Genomic DNA, 15,232 nt, shown 5'->3' on the forward strand with positions numbered 1-15,232 from the left:
TATATTTATTTTGTTATGTATGTTTATGTTTATTTTGTTATTAAAAAATAAAAAAAAATTATTAAAAAAAAAAATTATTTCTACCTATGGAACATACAATAGCAAGCCTTAGCCTTGCTGGCAATACTCACAGGAAATAGAGGGAAAGAGATTAAAGAAAGTCAAGTTATCAATCATAGCACTGTGATGGAAGACCTGCTTTTTGTGTATATATGTAGTGTTGATGAATGTACAAAATGGGAAAAGGCTTGCAATGAGCACTACAATTCACTGGAAGCAAATTGACATTTCTACATATTGGGACTACTTTAGTATCTGCATGTGAGATCCAGATCACCAACATCTCTGTATAAAATGGAGACATTTCAAGATTACTTTTTGCAGCTGAATTGCAATTAATTGGGAATCACAAGATGCCATTGACCTTATAACTGTTAATGGAGCCTTTGTAGACTTGAACTTTTAAACAGTTTGGATACAATACTTTTTAAAACAGCTTCTTAAAGACTGGAAACCATCAGAATGGTAAGCTTTATTTAATTCACTGGTTAAATTTTCTTCAGCCCTTTTAAAAAAGAAATTTTAACTATGAGATTTGTACAAAATTAATTGAGGTTTTTGAATAATATAGCAGTTAATTTAATAGTAACAAAATTAATAAACAATATTTTTATCTACATAATATAATTTTCAATAAAATTATTGCAAAGAAAAGGAAAGCATGTATAAAATGGGGAAGAGTTGGATTTCACTGCTGCAACCACCATCATTATTTAACTGACAAGCAATGGATACTTCTACTCTATGCTTAGGCATGACCTTATCTTCTTGGTTTAGGTGATCATTAAAGATGACACTTAGAGCAAAACGTTAAGGTGATCTCTTTAATAGCATCAAGGAAGATTTTGAAAATTATCAAAACAATTGTTTTGTTTTTAATTATCAGAAATATACTTAAATGTTTTCCCAGCTGAGTTTGGAAGTACATCTAATGGCATCCTGTAATGCCTGACATTTGAACTATCAGAGGGGGTTATCTTTTTACTGGATCCAGTCCTAGTTCATGTCTGTGTGTATGTCAATCATGGTTATGTGAGAGGGATAACACTTCATGAATTCTTATTCTAATGGATTTTTATCTACAGAAGTTTGAATCACAGTAACTAATCTTTGAAATGGCGCCGCCACTTGTCTTCCTGTAGCATGTGTTGTTTTACTATATATTTGTTTTTGCCTAAATTCAATCAGTTTTGAAAATCTGATTCTTGGGAGGAAAGACTCTATTGGGCTTCTTTTGTTTGTTTTTTATTCCCTTCTCTGAACAGGAATGTGGGTGGAAGTAATGTTTGTAAAGAAGTACAGGACTGATTGAATCTGTTCAATGCCTGGATATTCTTGATAAGGCCGTTATTTGTTTCTCTTGCAGAGACAATCTGTCAGTTGCTTGATACAAAACTTGCTCGAGGCCTGTTTCTTGCCACCAATGGAGAATACACACAATTACTACGTAAATGCTAAGCAATCTTTTGATGCTTCCAGGGCTGAGAAAGGCATCAGCAAACTCTGTTCTCTTTTGCATCCTTCTTGTCTGGCACTTTTCTGTCTTACAGATTTAATTATATCACGTAACAAAGAGTGAATAATCTCTACTTCTAATGAACAGTTCGATTGAACTATCCCCATAAGTTATATCCCATTTGAAGAAGATTTGATTAATAGCACAATCATTTCTTAGCCAGTCTTTTCTTTTTCCTACAGGCCAGATGAGAGGAAGTTAATTTTCACTTGAATGATTCCAGTTTCCGACTGATAGAGCATGTAGCAGTGTTCTCTAACTCCAAAGCTATCACTTATCTTGTCAGATTGCCTTCAGTCACTCCTGTACACTGTTACAAATTTAGCAAAGGCTGGTGCAGATTTCATTTCAGTGTAGTCCAGATGGAAGACTGATGCTAATAGTCAGCAGCATTTGAATGAGAACCAAAGCTATTTATGACCTGGCCTTCCCTTCCTGTGGAGCTGTATGAAATCTTTCCAGGAGAACCAGTTTTCTCTCTTATTATTCTCCCTCCTCCCCACTCCTTGCATTTCCTTCCCTGGAACAATGACTCAAATTAGTTTACACAGATGTCTGTTTGAAAGCAAACAAGAGGTGGCTCCTTGGTGTCCTGTCACGTTCCCAAAACAGTGTTTTGGGTGGAGAGATGGGTATCTACTAGAATGAAAGGAAACATGGACGGCAGAAAGGATACAGGGCATTTATTAGCACTTTTCTACTTAGATGCATGTTTGCAGTTGAAGTTGGCAAAAATATTTGATTTGCAGACTTGCAGAATTTTAAAATATTCATCCTATTGCCTAACAATGGTGAATACCCTTAACAAAATAACCAAGCTGTGAAGAATAAAGTTTGGCATCTGCAATATTTCAATGTTTTTGGTGAACAGTTGCTAAACTTAGTTCAACAGTGAAAATGATAACTCTTTTTTATTCTGATTCTGATTTGTGTGTCATGCAGTGGAAGCATTTTGTTGCATTAATGCGATCTATAAATGTGAAAGAATATCTTACATCTTGTCAAGTGTCTGTAAACTTGAATTCAATGATATAAATAGAATAAAATTCTAAGATTGCTATTTATGCCCAATGATAATTTATGAAATACATTTAGATAATACTGCTGTCTTGGATATTTGATAGATTCACAAAATGTTGTTTCTGTATATATTTTTTACAGTTGGAACACAGATTCAGTTTTATGAAATTAATTTCCTACAAATTTTGTTGTGTAACCTCTACATTAATTGTTCACTCATGATGTATTAACTGAGATTGGGTATTTGTATTATTCTATGAATTTATATATACACATACCTACATGCACACATACAATAATAAACAGACCCAATTTTAAATAAAAGATATACTATCCTTCTATCAAATAGCAGAAACAGTTTTTGTGACCAAAATAAAGCATAATGCTGTAAACCAACATATAATTATTTGTGGTTCTAATTGTTTTATATGGAGTGGACATCCTCTTAGAGGACTTCTGAATTCTAATACAAAAAGAAACTGGCATAGATGATATGCATAAATAGCCATAATTCACCATCTCATAAACCAAAATATTTTGAGAGTTGATGGGATAACAAGTTAAACAAACTTATTTGCATATGATATAAACATTATACGAACATACAGGACAGTACAAAAAAAATGATTTAGAGTTGATTTAGTTAAATCTTTAAATCTCCTTAATTCTACATACATGCACTTGCATTTTTTTCTGTTCAAAATTTGGGTTTTGTATTTCTCTCTGATAAAATGAATTCTGACTATTGTTTCATCTTGTTGAAGATGTCCTAAATCTTGATGCTGTCATTAAAGTGTTTTTATCCCTTTAATCTATTAAAAATACAATAGCCATATTTTCTAACTTCCAAGGTATTGAATAGCACACAACCTCAAGTTCCATGATTTCTTAACAATCACAGAAAGAGGTTATGAAATTCTATCCATCCATATCAGTCTGCTCTTTAACCATTCTAACTTTTATTCTTTTGTATAGGCAGCATATTTCCTTGTGCTGCAAGTAAATCTAACTGAATCTTTCCACTTTGGACTAGAACTTGCCTCTTCTTGCTGTGTCTGCACTTCATCAAGTTTCCATGAATCTCTTCCTGTCAAATTTGTTATAACTTTTTCAAATTATTTTTCTAGTGTCATCTTCCCACTAGCTTTCTTTGAGTGTAATATAAATTAGTGATCTTATATTTTGTTTAGAATAGTCAACTTGCTGGATCATTCTTTGAGACAGAAAGGTAGTGCAGTCTGATTTGATGAACATAAATTTTAGACTCTCCACATTTATTTTGCCCTAATTTTGGATGGTCCAGTGATAACCTAAGAAGAATATATATCATAAATAGAAAAATAATAGTAATGACAAACTTTAATAACAAAGTTAATATTTATTCAAACAGATAAACAGAAAAACCATAGGAGGCAATAAAACAGAGGACGGAGCAACTTTCAACTTCTAGATGGATTTCCCATGATTTTACTTATGGAAAGCTGGCAGGGAATGATGAAAGTGATGACCACATCACCAGAGGGATATTGCAGCAGGCCCAAGTTTGCGAATAAAACTGGCCTGAACATCATAGAAATTTCAATTCTAGAGGAGTAATGGTTTCTGGATTTTTAAAAATTCATTCTTTAAGTTACTGGATTTTAGGTACCTCAGTTAAAAAAATATAGTGATATAACGCATTGAGAGTACAAACAGAAAAGCAAATAAGCACAATACGAATTTTAGTAGTATACAGATAATAAGGTAAGCACAAAGCCCTTCTTTACTTAGGGGATTACAATCTAAAAAAATAAGTGAACCTCCATAAATACTAGAAGGAGACCATGGCTACAACTTTGATCCCTGCTCACAGATCTGGCTTCATGAGAGTCTAGCATGACTCTATATAAAGAAAATAACTATGCTTCTAGCAATGGGTTTGGAATCCTTCCAATTAATGCAGCAAGATCCAATCTGGGTCGGTCACCGGGACCAAAGCTTTTGTCTTTTGAGATTTCGAATTTGTGCTGGATTCCATTTAATCTTTGGCATCCATGATTTAAAAAAATATTTCCATTAAATATTTACATATAAAACCGTGAAACACTACATTGATATTTTAATCAATTTTCTATGTCTTTTATAACATGAAAATATATGTCTGTAGTTACTCTGTAAATAACCCTTGTTCAACTTCATTTTTCCTGGTCTAGTTTCTATTCATATATTGTACCTAACTATATTTTTTTCCTGTTGCATTATTAACAGCTGATGTTAGCATTGACATGATGTTACCCTTTATTCCCTGAGCTTTGCCTTGTTAGTCAGTCATGATTTTGACCTCTTGCTCTGGTTCTCCAGAAGGAAAATGTCAATGGATAAACTTATAATCTGTTTCAGTGAACCTTAAAAATGTTGTTGATTATTCCCCCCTCCTGATAATTTATAGCTACTGTCACTTGGCAAAGTATGGAATGCATAAAGTTGATATAATGATGCCTAGAGGCAGGTTCCTGAGTTACTGAGCAGAGTTGGAACTTTGTCTTAAACTAGAATTTCAAATAAGGAAAATCCAGTAGTACAGGGAGCATTTATAAAATGTGTGTAGGCATGTGTGCTTAAGAGATACTTATAAATAAAAGAGAACCATATTAATTTTTATTTTCTTCAAGAAACAGTTCTGATTTGATAAGTGCTATGTATGTGCTTCATAGATAGCATTTTGTCATTAATGTTTTTTTAAAAAGCCCGATTACTGTTCAGGATTTTTGTTTTTGAGATTTGCTTGGAAACAGCATCAGAATAATAACCTGAGAATTCTGATTGACTTGTTTTTCTCAATGCTTCCCCTGAGTCTACTTTGAAATCTTTCATGAGTTTTTCTTAGCTGGAAAAAATGAGATAGATACTTATGTCTTAGTTCAAGTAATCCTTCAACCAAATGTGACACTATATTCACACATTTCCACATGTCAGGATCTGAAAATATCCCATCCTCAAGAAGTTGTGCTATCAGTTCCCCTTTCCCCAAAGTCATAAATGTTGAATATTATGTTTCATTATGGATGAAAGGAAGTACAAATGAATCAGTGTTACAAATGGAGCTAGAATCCTAAAGCCCTTATTTCCAGAATAATTTTGAGCATATTTTAAATTTGGATCATAGCTGTTTCCATGTATTAACCAGGTCACAATATTATAAAAGTCATTTTTTACTGGATGTGTGATTACCTTCTTAGGCATAACACTTATAAGCTACCTAGGCTTCCTCATTTACAGGGATGCACATGTATCCTTATAGAACTTGGGTAAAAATATAGCCCCTCAATTCCATTGTAGTTGTGTGATTAATAAATCTAAAATAATAATAATATTTATTTTTTAGTGTAAAATGACTATGAAATAGCTGATATCTTAGATTTCTCTATTGTTAAGAAGTCTGACAAATTACAGAGTGGCATATGGTTTTGGAAATAAGCAGCTTTAAACTTTGACTGTAAAAAGAAACAATTGGGAAATGCTGGTAACATTGAGAGCAGAATAGGTACATTATATTAATTATAGGCAGTAAACCAGAGGTGGTTTTCAACAGTTTCTGACCAATTCTGCATAACCAGTAATGGAAATTTTGAATAGTTCAGAGAATACCACCTCTGACTGACTCCATCCCCATCTATTCTCTGCCTCCCAAGTCCCAGCTGATCGTCTGGGTCTTCTTTTGTTGCCCTGCACAGAAGAACGGAACTGGAGAGCAGGCTAGTGGGGTGGGGAGGGAATGGGATTTTTTGCAGTAAGCTTCCCCCAGGACTGGGGAGGCAATGGAGATTTTACAGTATCCTTCCCCTGCTATGCTCACCAAGCCACGCTTACCAAGCCATACCACACCATGCCCACCAAGGCACGCCCACAGAAGTGGTAGTAAAAATTTTTGAATTCCACCACTGCAGTACACTGTGATTTGGGAATAACTAATGAACCTTTAAGACCTGTCAAATTGCTCATTCTCCATCCAAATTTTTCATGGAGAAAGAAATCTAAATATAGATCTACATTTAGTGCTTATCCGCACTGCTCAACTGCCATGTTGCTAGGAGAAGCAAGCATCATTTCTAGAAGGCAGAAATAAGTGACTGTTGTTGCCCTCTATTAATCTTCTGTTGCTTACTATGAAAGTGACTTCCAAGTGAGTTTTTCTCCTCCACATTTGAAGTACAATTAAGTATTTCTCTGGTGAGATGGACTGCAGATTAACACCAACAGCTCACTGAATATTTTGTAGAAAAAAAGAACACCCTTGAAAGGAGTCATTGCTTACTACGCATTTTAATCACTTCTGTATCTTTCTTTACTAACAATGCTGAAGAAACACAGTGGCTATGATCTCTTTATAGCATATTGAAAGAGCACATAGCATATTATTCAATACTGTCAGAAATACTATTTTTAATAGCTATTTTCTTTTCCTGGAGTACCTCTTTTTCCCTTTTATGAAAATATATAGTTTATTATCATTTTTCACTAAGAAAGGTAAGGAAGAGTGTAAGAGTGGAATTTTATTTTAAGGCGGTGGTTGTCCCTGCATGTATTTGTATTGTGATGCTTTAATTTTGTAGGAGCTGTGGTGGCAAAGTGTTTAAAATGCAGTATTGCAGACAAACTCTGCCCACAGCCAGGAGTTCGATTCTGATTGGCTCAAGGTTGACTCAGTCTTTCATTTGAGATTGGTAAAATGAGGACCCAGATTGTTGGAGGCAATATGCTGACACTGTAAACTGCTCAGAAAGTAATGTAAAGTGCCATGGAGTGGTATATAACTCTAAATGCTATTGCTATTGTATATTTTTATTTATTTTTTATTGCCTTTACTGCTTTATAAGTAATTCATGACAGAGAACATTTGTAATGCTCTTTTTTCCTTCTATTTTGTTCACAACTGTGATCCTGTGAGGTGATTTGGATTGAGAGAGAGAGTAACATGTCCAAAATCAAAATCAAAAATCAAAAGACTAAAATCAAGCAACTCCTGGTTTCTAGAGCAGCATCTTAATCATTACTCCAAAATGGATCTCTACGATCATATACATTTTATATTATAGAATGAAGAAAATTGTTGATAATATCTTGGATCACAAAATAATAAACAATTCAATATTAGATGAAGTAAAACCAGACTGTTCACTGAAAACAGTAATAATGAAGCTAAACTTTAAATATTTGGGTCACATAATATGAATGCAAACATCACTGCATGAGATTTATATTTTCTGCAGAAACTGAAGGTAATTGAAAAAGAGACCAACTGAAATCAAGGTGCCTAGGTATTGTCACTAAAGATAGAAGCAGGGGCTTGCAAGAAACCAAGGAAGCAGATATTGATATTCCTAATAAAAATTTCAGAGGTGGTATTCCACAGGTTCTGACCAGTTCTGTAAAACTGGTAGAGGAAATTCTGAAGAATTTGGGGAACCGGTGGTAACCTTCCTCCAGGAGTGGGATGGGAATGGAGATTTTGCAGTATCCTTCCCCTGCCATGCCCACCAAGCCACACCCACCAAGCCATGCCATGGTCACCAAGCCATGCCCACAGAACCAGTCGTAAATTTTTTTGAAAAATGCCCTTTAAGTCACAAAAAAGAAAAAAGTGTTGGAGTACATGAAAAACAGCAATTAAAATAGATCAGCTGGCATGAGTTCAATTTGAACAAGAGAATGTTATAACTGTCTAGCTTGAAGGAATATTTTTATACTGGAACTATAAGTTTCATATAATGGGGAACAATTAAAAATAACTGGTTGTTCTAGATTATTTTTGCATGTTACATAGAAAATAGAAATGGCTTATTATGTTGTCATGAATTTTTCTATACCCAATACATAACATTTGCTTCGGCCCAATAGTCAGTTCTCTGCTAATTCTGGAAAATTCTGATTAAGCTCTTTGGTAAATCTACATTTCTAGGATGTGCATTATTTAGCCCTTTCTAAATTATGGGTTAATTACAATTATGGCTAATAGGATGCTTGCATATGGGATTTGGCAAGTAGATATTTATTTATTTGCTACTCATATTTCAAGGTTCCAGTTGGTTTGTAAATATAAACATGGATTTCTAGATGACAATATTAAAAATGTAAAAGTGAACACACCAATTTCTATTGCCAAAGCAGTTTGTTTACCAGGTTTTTAGAAACACTTATATATAAAACCAACATTTTCCAAACTTTACAGAGTAGACAAATAAAAAACATCTTTCCTTTCAAGTTTGTTTTTATTACTGTAGTGAAGCTTTCAGTTTTCCTACCCTAAAACAAATATGTAGTTTTAAAAATATGTCCATGGTGTGACTTTCATACTTTCTTTGTTATTCTGGGCTTGCCAAGCTGAATTAATGTTAAAACATACAAAAGAGATCACCAATCTCCCAAGGCTTGTTTAAGGAAAGCTGTAAAGTAGGTCAATAAAGCATGTGGGGACAATTATATTGTAATCCAAATCCTTACATTTCTGGAAGCAAAGCACCAACAGGCATTTATAGCACATTCTTTTAAGGTTTGTTGGTTAAAATTATGCCCTGACTCTGTGTTTGGTCATTCATTCTCCAGTCACATGGTTACGTGCATTTTCATGTTGCCTGGAGTAGTAAGGTTATGTGAAAAGCCTTCCCAGACATTGCTTGCTTTCTAAAATTAGTTTGAAAACCTTAACATGATCTCCTCCTTGATTTACTTAGATTTCTAAGAAGTCTCATACAGCAAAGTTGAAAGCAAAATTAATTAACATTGATAACAAATAATAAAACCCTTCAACATTAAGATTAGAGTCTTACTGATATTTAAATTTACTTAATAATTAATACTTGATAATAAAAGTATCAAAATAGTTCTGCCATGGATCTTGCTGAGGTTAAATCCGAAGGGTCCAGTCCCAAATGAACAAGATGAATACTATCAGGAACTAAGAGCTGTGATATGAAAATTGCCAGTGTTTTTTTTAATTATGTTTTCTTTATTTTATCCAAAGAAAATAATTGTGGCAGCCTAAAATATTTGTCATCAGTTCCAGTTTTGACACAATGTTTTCCATTTTCTTACAAACATTTTTGCCATAGTTAAACTCCAGCATGCCCCATCAAAGATATGGTTGCTGACAGGGGTGGGATTCAAATTTTTAACAACCGATTCTGTGGGCGTGGCTTAGTTGGTGGATGTGACTTGGTGGTCATGTGTCCAGGTGGATGTGGCTTGGTGGTCATGTTATTGGCTGGGCATAGCCAACTCAATATCACTCACATTGAGGCACGCATCTCCTCGCCTGGCCTCTCATGACTGTGGGGATGTTGCAATAGTCGTAAGTGTGAAAAATGATCATGTCATTTTTTTCAGTGCCATTGTAACTTTGCATGGTCACTCCACACAAACAAAGTACCAGCAAAGGAGGGGAAAAATACTCCAGAGAAGTTCCTGAGACAGGAAGTCTAGTCCTGCCAAGAATGTAATAAGGGTTAACAGAGAGGCAGTTTCTATAAGCAACACCAGAATGTTTCCTTACAGGATTAGGCCAGTAATTTATTCTAACAACTGGTTCTCCGAACTGCTTCGAATGTTAACAACCGGTTCTAGCGAATAGGTGCGAACTGGTAGAATCCCACCCCTGACTTAAATATATTGTACAGATAGCTGGTCTTGTTCTTTATTTTAATAATTTGACATAATAGATGTATGTATGTTGTTTGTTGAATCTCACCCCTAAAACACATTACTGAAGAATTTCAATTACTGATAAATCAGAACTATAGTTGAAAATGTTATAACACAAAGAAATCAAATTACTCTGATATTAACACCAGGGAATTTGCCAGATTAAATAATAAACTTTAGTCCTCACTACTTTTTCAAGCTTCAATACAATCTGAATTCAGAAATTGTGCCAGAATAACATATAACTTGCATATAATTGTTCTTAGCTAAGATATTTGCTTTAATTCAAGCAATTGTCCTTCAAGGAAAAATTCAAAGCTATAAAGAATTTTTAAAATAAATTAAAATGGAAAAAGATGTGTTTTACTTTACTTTTTTTATAATTTATTATGGTTTTATTAGAGGTTAGGTTTTATCTGGACTTCTATTATTTTTTACTAAAATTGATATGATTTCTTAAACCGAAAGGTTTGTTTGGAAAGGTTAAAAACATTTTTTCTTTGCTGTTTACTGTTTTGATATGTTGGAACTTTTTGTTTTTAGGTTATTTTGTTAATTTTGTGACCATAAAACAAACATGAAATTAGATACTTTTAAACTATTGATATAATTAGCTGAAAAGTGTCTAAAAGTGTCTAGTGATATAATTAGCTGAAAACTGTTGATATAATTAGCTGAAAAGTGTACAGTAGTTATAGATTTTGAATACATTTTTGTATACTAGGACTTAGTTCATGGCTTTGCAAAACATGCATTGAATTTAGATAGCTAGGTATAATTATTTAGCTTTGATGAAATTGCTGAGGGCATCAGTTGTCTGTGTTACATCTGCATTCCATATTCAAGCACAATGGAATGTTTTAGTGCTATGAAATAGACTTCAATAGGGATCTGAGATCAGATGTCAGTAGGAAAAGGATGCCTGAAGAAAGCAAAGTGTTTCTTAGTCAAAAAGATGGCGTGCCAGCATTTGCTTTAGGAACTGTCTGTTCAAGGGAAAAAAAAGTGATTGATTGCAGGGTCACACTGGATTTCTCTGAATTTCTCTGAGAGATAACGGTCACTGGTTCATTTTTCAATAAATGCCAATAGAATTGCAGGTGGAATATGGAATAATTATGTACCTTTTCTTGTTTGTATTGTGACATGATGTATCCTGATGGAACTGATGTAGAGAACAGTGGTATTCTCTTTGCACTGATACACTTGCAATTCTTAAATTATACATAGATAATGAAAAATGGAACAATTCATATGATTGTGTACATTTGGAGTTAAAAGATTCTTAGAAAAAGGAGAGGTGAATTCAGATTTCCAATAGTACTTACCCTGAGATAATGGGTCATTAGTATATATATTTTTAAAAGCCACAACCAAAACCAGTATAGCACAAGAATTCAACTAAAAGAGATCTACTAAAAAATATCTACCCATAACCAAAAAACTACAATTTTTATTTTTGGGAAACTGAAGTATGAGACAATTTGGTAGCTCTCCTATTAAAGGTTCTTAAAAAATGTCTCAGGAAAGGAAAAGCCGCAGCATATTATTCACCAATTCCAGGATGGTTCAAATAAGTGGGAATGGAAGGAGCCGCTTTTGATAGAAGCAATAAAAGCAGTTGCCCCATTTTCATGCTGTCTGCCACTGATCTCCACCTGGCACCTCTGGTCAGAGTCCCACTCCTTCCATATCTGAATATTGTGTGTGTAATTTAATTGTGTGAGGTTCTCCTGAGTGTTTTATTATCAGTTCTTGATAATACTGTCCAGATTCCAGACAGTTGTATTTTTAATCTCTGCATTTCCATTTTGCTTCTACTCAGGTAGGGATTTTCTTCTCAAATAGAAAATTAGTCCTAAATTATAGATCTTTCTTACCTATGCACCAATATTTTAAGTCATTCTTTTATCATTCTGTTTTATCATTCTGAATTATCTAAATATTTGATTGTCAACTGAAAGCTTATTTTTACTAATTAAATTTGTATGCCACCCATCTCCCTGATAAGACAGCTCTTCATTGAGTAAATCTGCTCCTTTTCACTGTCAGTGTATGCCACACCTAGTAAATTAAACACTGGAATTAAATATTCTTCAGCACCCCTTTTAAAACTTTTTTTAAAAATTTGCACAAACACACATTCATCCTGTGTCACGCATATCCATGAACCTTGGTTTTCCATCATATGGTAATGAGAGTTATAAGAGTTATTACTTAGCCACGGACTTGTCTTCTTAGAGAGGCCACTTCTCATTGCTATAATGGGATCTGCCAGAATTCCAATTTGGGCTGCATCTAGTGAGAATTAGAAGAAAGACCCTGGCTGTCCTGGTGCAAAAATTCAATTTATACATGTGATATATTTGTGCCCCCAATCACAATGTATAGTATATACCAAGGAAGGATCATGACAAATTACTTGTGTAGTTTATAACTGCTGCTTGTTCCCACTTAATTTTGCTTATATAGACTTTTATTGCCCATATTTTTTCTCCTTTTTTATGGGTTCATAGATCCATGGGGATTTTCTTATAAACCACACTAGTTTTTGGAAACAAGCAAATTATGCTAGTGGAATTTGAATAAGAGAGCCCTTTTAAAAATCATTATTAAAGTGTGTGAACAATGCTGCTTATGTTATATCTCCCCTGGGAAAAATTACTGCTTAGTATTGTCTTTGCTTCAAATTGGCCTCTTCTTTTAAATCTACAATAGGACTTCATCTCTTTCCATCAGATTCCCAGGGCTCTTTAAATGGCTGACATGCAGTGGTTTATATAAAGGCATGAAAATTGAAATTAACCTTATACAGTGGTGTTCATTCCCCCTGGGAAGCGTTAATTTAATACTAAGAAATGCTAGGGAGAAGTTTAACATAGCATCCATTTCCTAATACTAAGGGCTTTAAATTGGTAGAAGTATTTTGAAGATCATATACTTACATTTGGTATTAATTGAAAAAACTTTGAAAAATCTTCCATTCATTCTTTTTGGCTGGGTGCATTTCTCTGTTTCACTGATGAGCAAGATCAGTCCCTGTCCTATTTGACCTTTCCAGCATACTTTTATTTCAAATTGGAAATAGGAAATTATTTAGGCATTAAACTTGCCTTCCTAATAATCCTCAGTGCCATAACTATATGCATAGTCTGATTTTCACTGATTCTCTCTTTTATATAATTATTAGGGAAAAGGTCTCCTGGAAAACAAAATCTGGATTCTCCCTTTGTGGCAAAGCAATATTGAATCAAATTATCAGATCCTTTAGATGGTGCTGTGGTGCCAGGCCAAAATTAGGGACTTACCATATGTCCTTTTAAAGAACAGATATGATTTTCTGTGTAAAGTGTTACTAGTGCTGGGCAAAGGCTGAAGCTACTGAAAATAGAGCTAATCTATTGATATGATCCTCAGATTGCAGGTGCTTGAATTTAAATAGCATTAAAATAAAGGTGGGAAGACATAATGGGAAAGTGGTTAAAAAGGTTTATCTTTCAATTAGTGTTTACTTATTAAACTATGTAGATGATTGCTTGATTATCTCCTTTTTAGACCCATTTGGAAAGTAAACCTATAATACCTCTGAAATTTGGGCAAATTTTATGGCCCAGCTATACTATATTACTGTATACTATACTATACTATACTATACTATACTATACTATACTATACTATACTATACTATACTATACTATACTATATACTAATACTAATATTATACTATACTACCGTGTTTCTCCAACAATATGCCCCCCCCAATAAGAAGGCCCAGCACTTATTTGTATGCATGCAGTTAAATTAAGCCCTGCCCCCCAAATTTGGGACTGCATGTGTTCCCTGCCATTTCTCACATTGCTTGAACAACATGAGGTGAAGAGACATAGGAGGGTGGAAGGTAGAGGAGGGGAAAACGTGCAGAACTCATCCCATGCGCAGCCACACCTTGCCACCAGGCCGCTTCTATCGGCTGTTAGGAGTGCCCCATGGGCAGTCTCAGCGAAATTGCCCCACAGGCAACCCTGGCTAGAAAGCCCCGTGGGCAGCCATATCTAGCTACTGGGCCACTTCTATTGGCCATTAGGAGAGCCCCGTGTGCAGCTAGATCGCCCCATGCGCAGCCTCGGCTAAGCACCCTGTGGGCAGCCTCACCTTGCCAGCAGGCCACTTCTATCCACTGTTAGGAGTGCCCACGGGCAGCCACGCCTCTCCAGAGGGCTATTTCTATTGGCTGTTAGGAGTACCCTGTGGCAGCCTCAGCTAGATTGACCCATGCACAGCCTCGGCTAGAGCACCACACACGCAGCCTCACCTCGCCAGTGGACCACTCCTAATGGCTGATAGAAGCACCCCATTGGCAAGGTGAGGCTGCTCATGGAGCAATCTAGCTGAGGCTGTCCACGGGGTGCTCCTAATGGCTGATAGAGGTGGCCTGGTGTGAGGTAAGTCTGCGCATGGGGTGATCTAGCTGAGGGTGTGCGTGGGGGAAAAATTAAGTCACCCCTTGAAAAGATGACCTAGCCATTTTTTGGAGGGTCAAAAAAAAAAAAAAAAGGCCCAGCCTTATTTTCTGAGAAACATGGTACTGTATACTACTAATACTAATAATATACTATACTATACACTAATATTATACCATACTACTGTATACTAGTCCTATACTAAAGAAAATTTTACATAATGCTTTTATAGAAAATATGATTTTGTATTTTATGGACTTCTCATAAAAAGGGATGCATATCAGATTTTTTAGATTGAGAGTATAAGAATGTGAAGTTCTTTAATTCTAATGATCTGATTTTGTTTGGCTATAGCCTTAATTTGATTCAAAATAAATATATATGTTAATATGATTTTGGAGATACAAGAATTTGATGTTGAACAATAGGAAGAAATCCAAAGCAAACCACTTCTGAAATCCAGGCAGTCACCAGGAGCAAAAACTGAGACAAAGACAAA

The 15,232-nt window shown here is 34.8% G+C and overlaps 1 protein-coding gene across 1 annotated transcript in view; it reads left to right on the forward strand.

The window, feature by feature from the left end:
- The first annotated feature begins 227 nt into the window (after positions 1-227).
- The window catches only part of SLC7A11 (solute carrier family 7 member 11), a 116,458-nt gene continuing 101,453 nt past the window's right edge, over positions 228-15,232 (forward strand). Inside the window, exon 1 of the mRNA XM_087936136.1 lies at positions 228-525. The gene's annotated coding sequence lies outside the window, so the exon portion shown is untranslated. The remainder of the gene's footprint in view (positions 526-15,232) is intronic.

Source organism: Pseudonaja textilis, chromosome 6 (genome assembly GCF_049901715.1).
Source record: "Pseudonaja textilis isolate UNSWEBS1 chromosome 6, rPseTex1.2, whole genome shotgun sequence".
Taxonomy (NCBI): domain Eukaryota; kingdom Metazoa; phylum Chordata; class Lepidosauria; order Squamata; family Elapidae; genus Pseudonaja; species Pseudonaja textilis.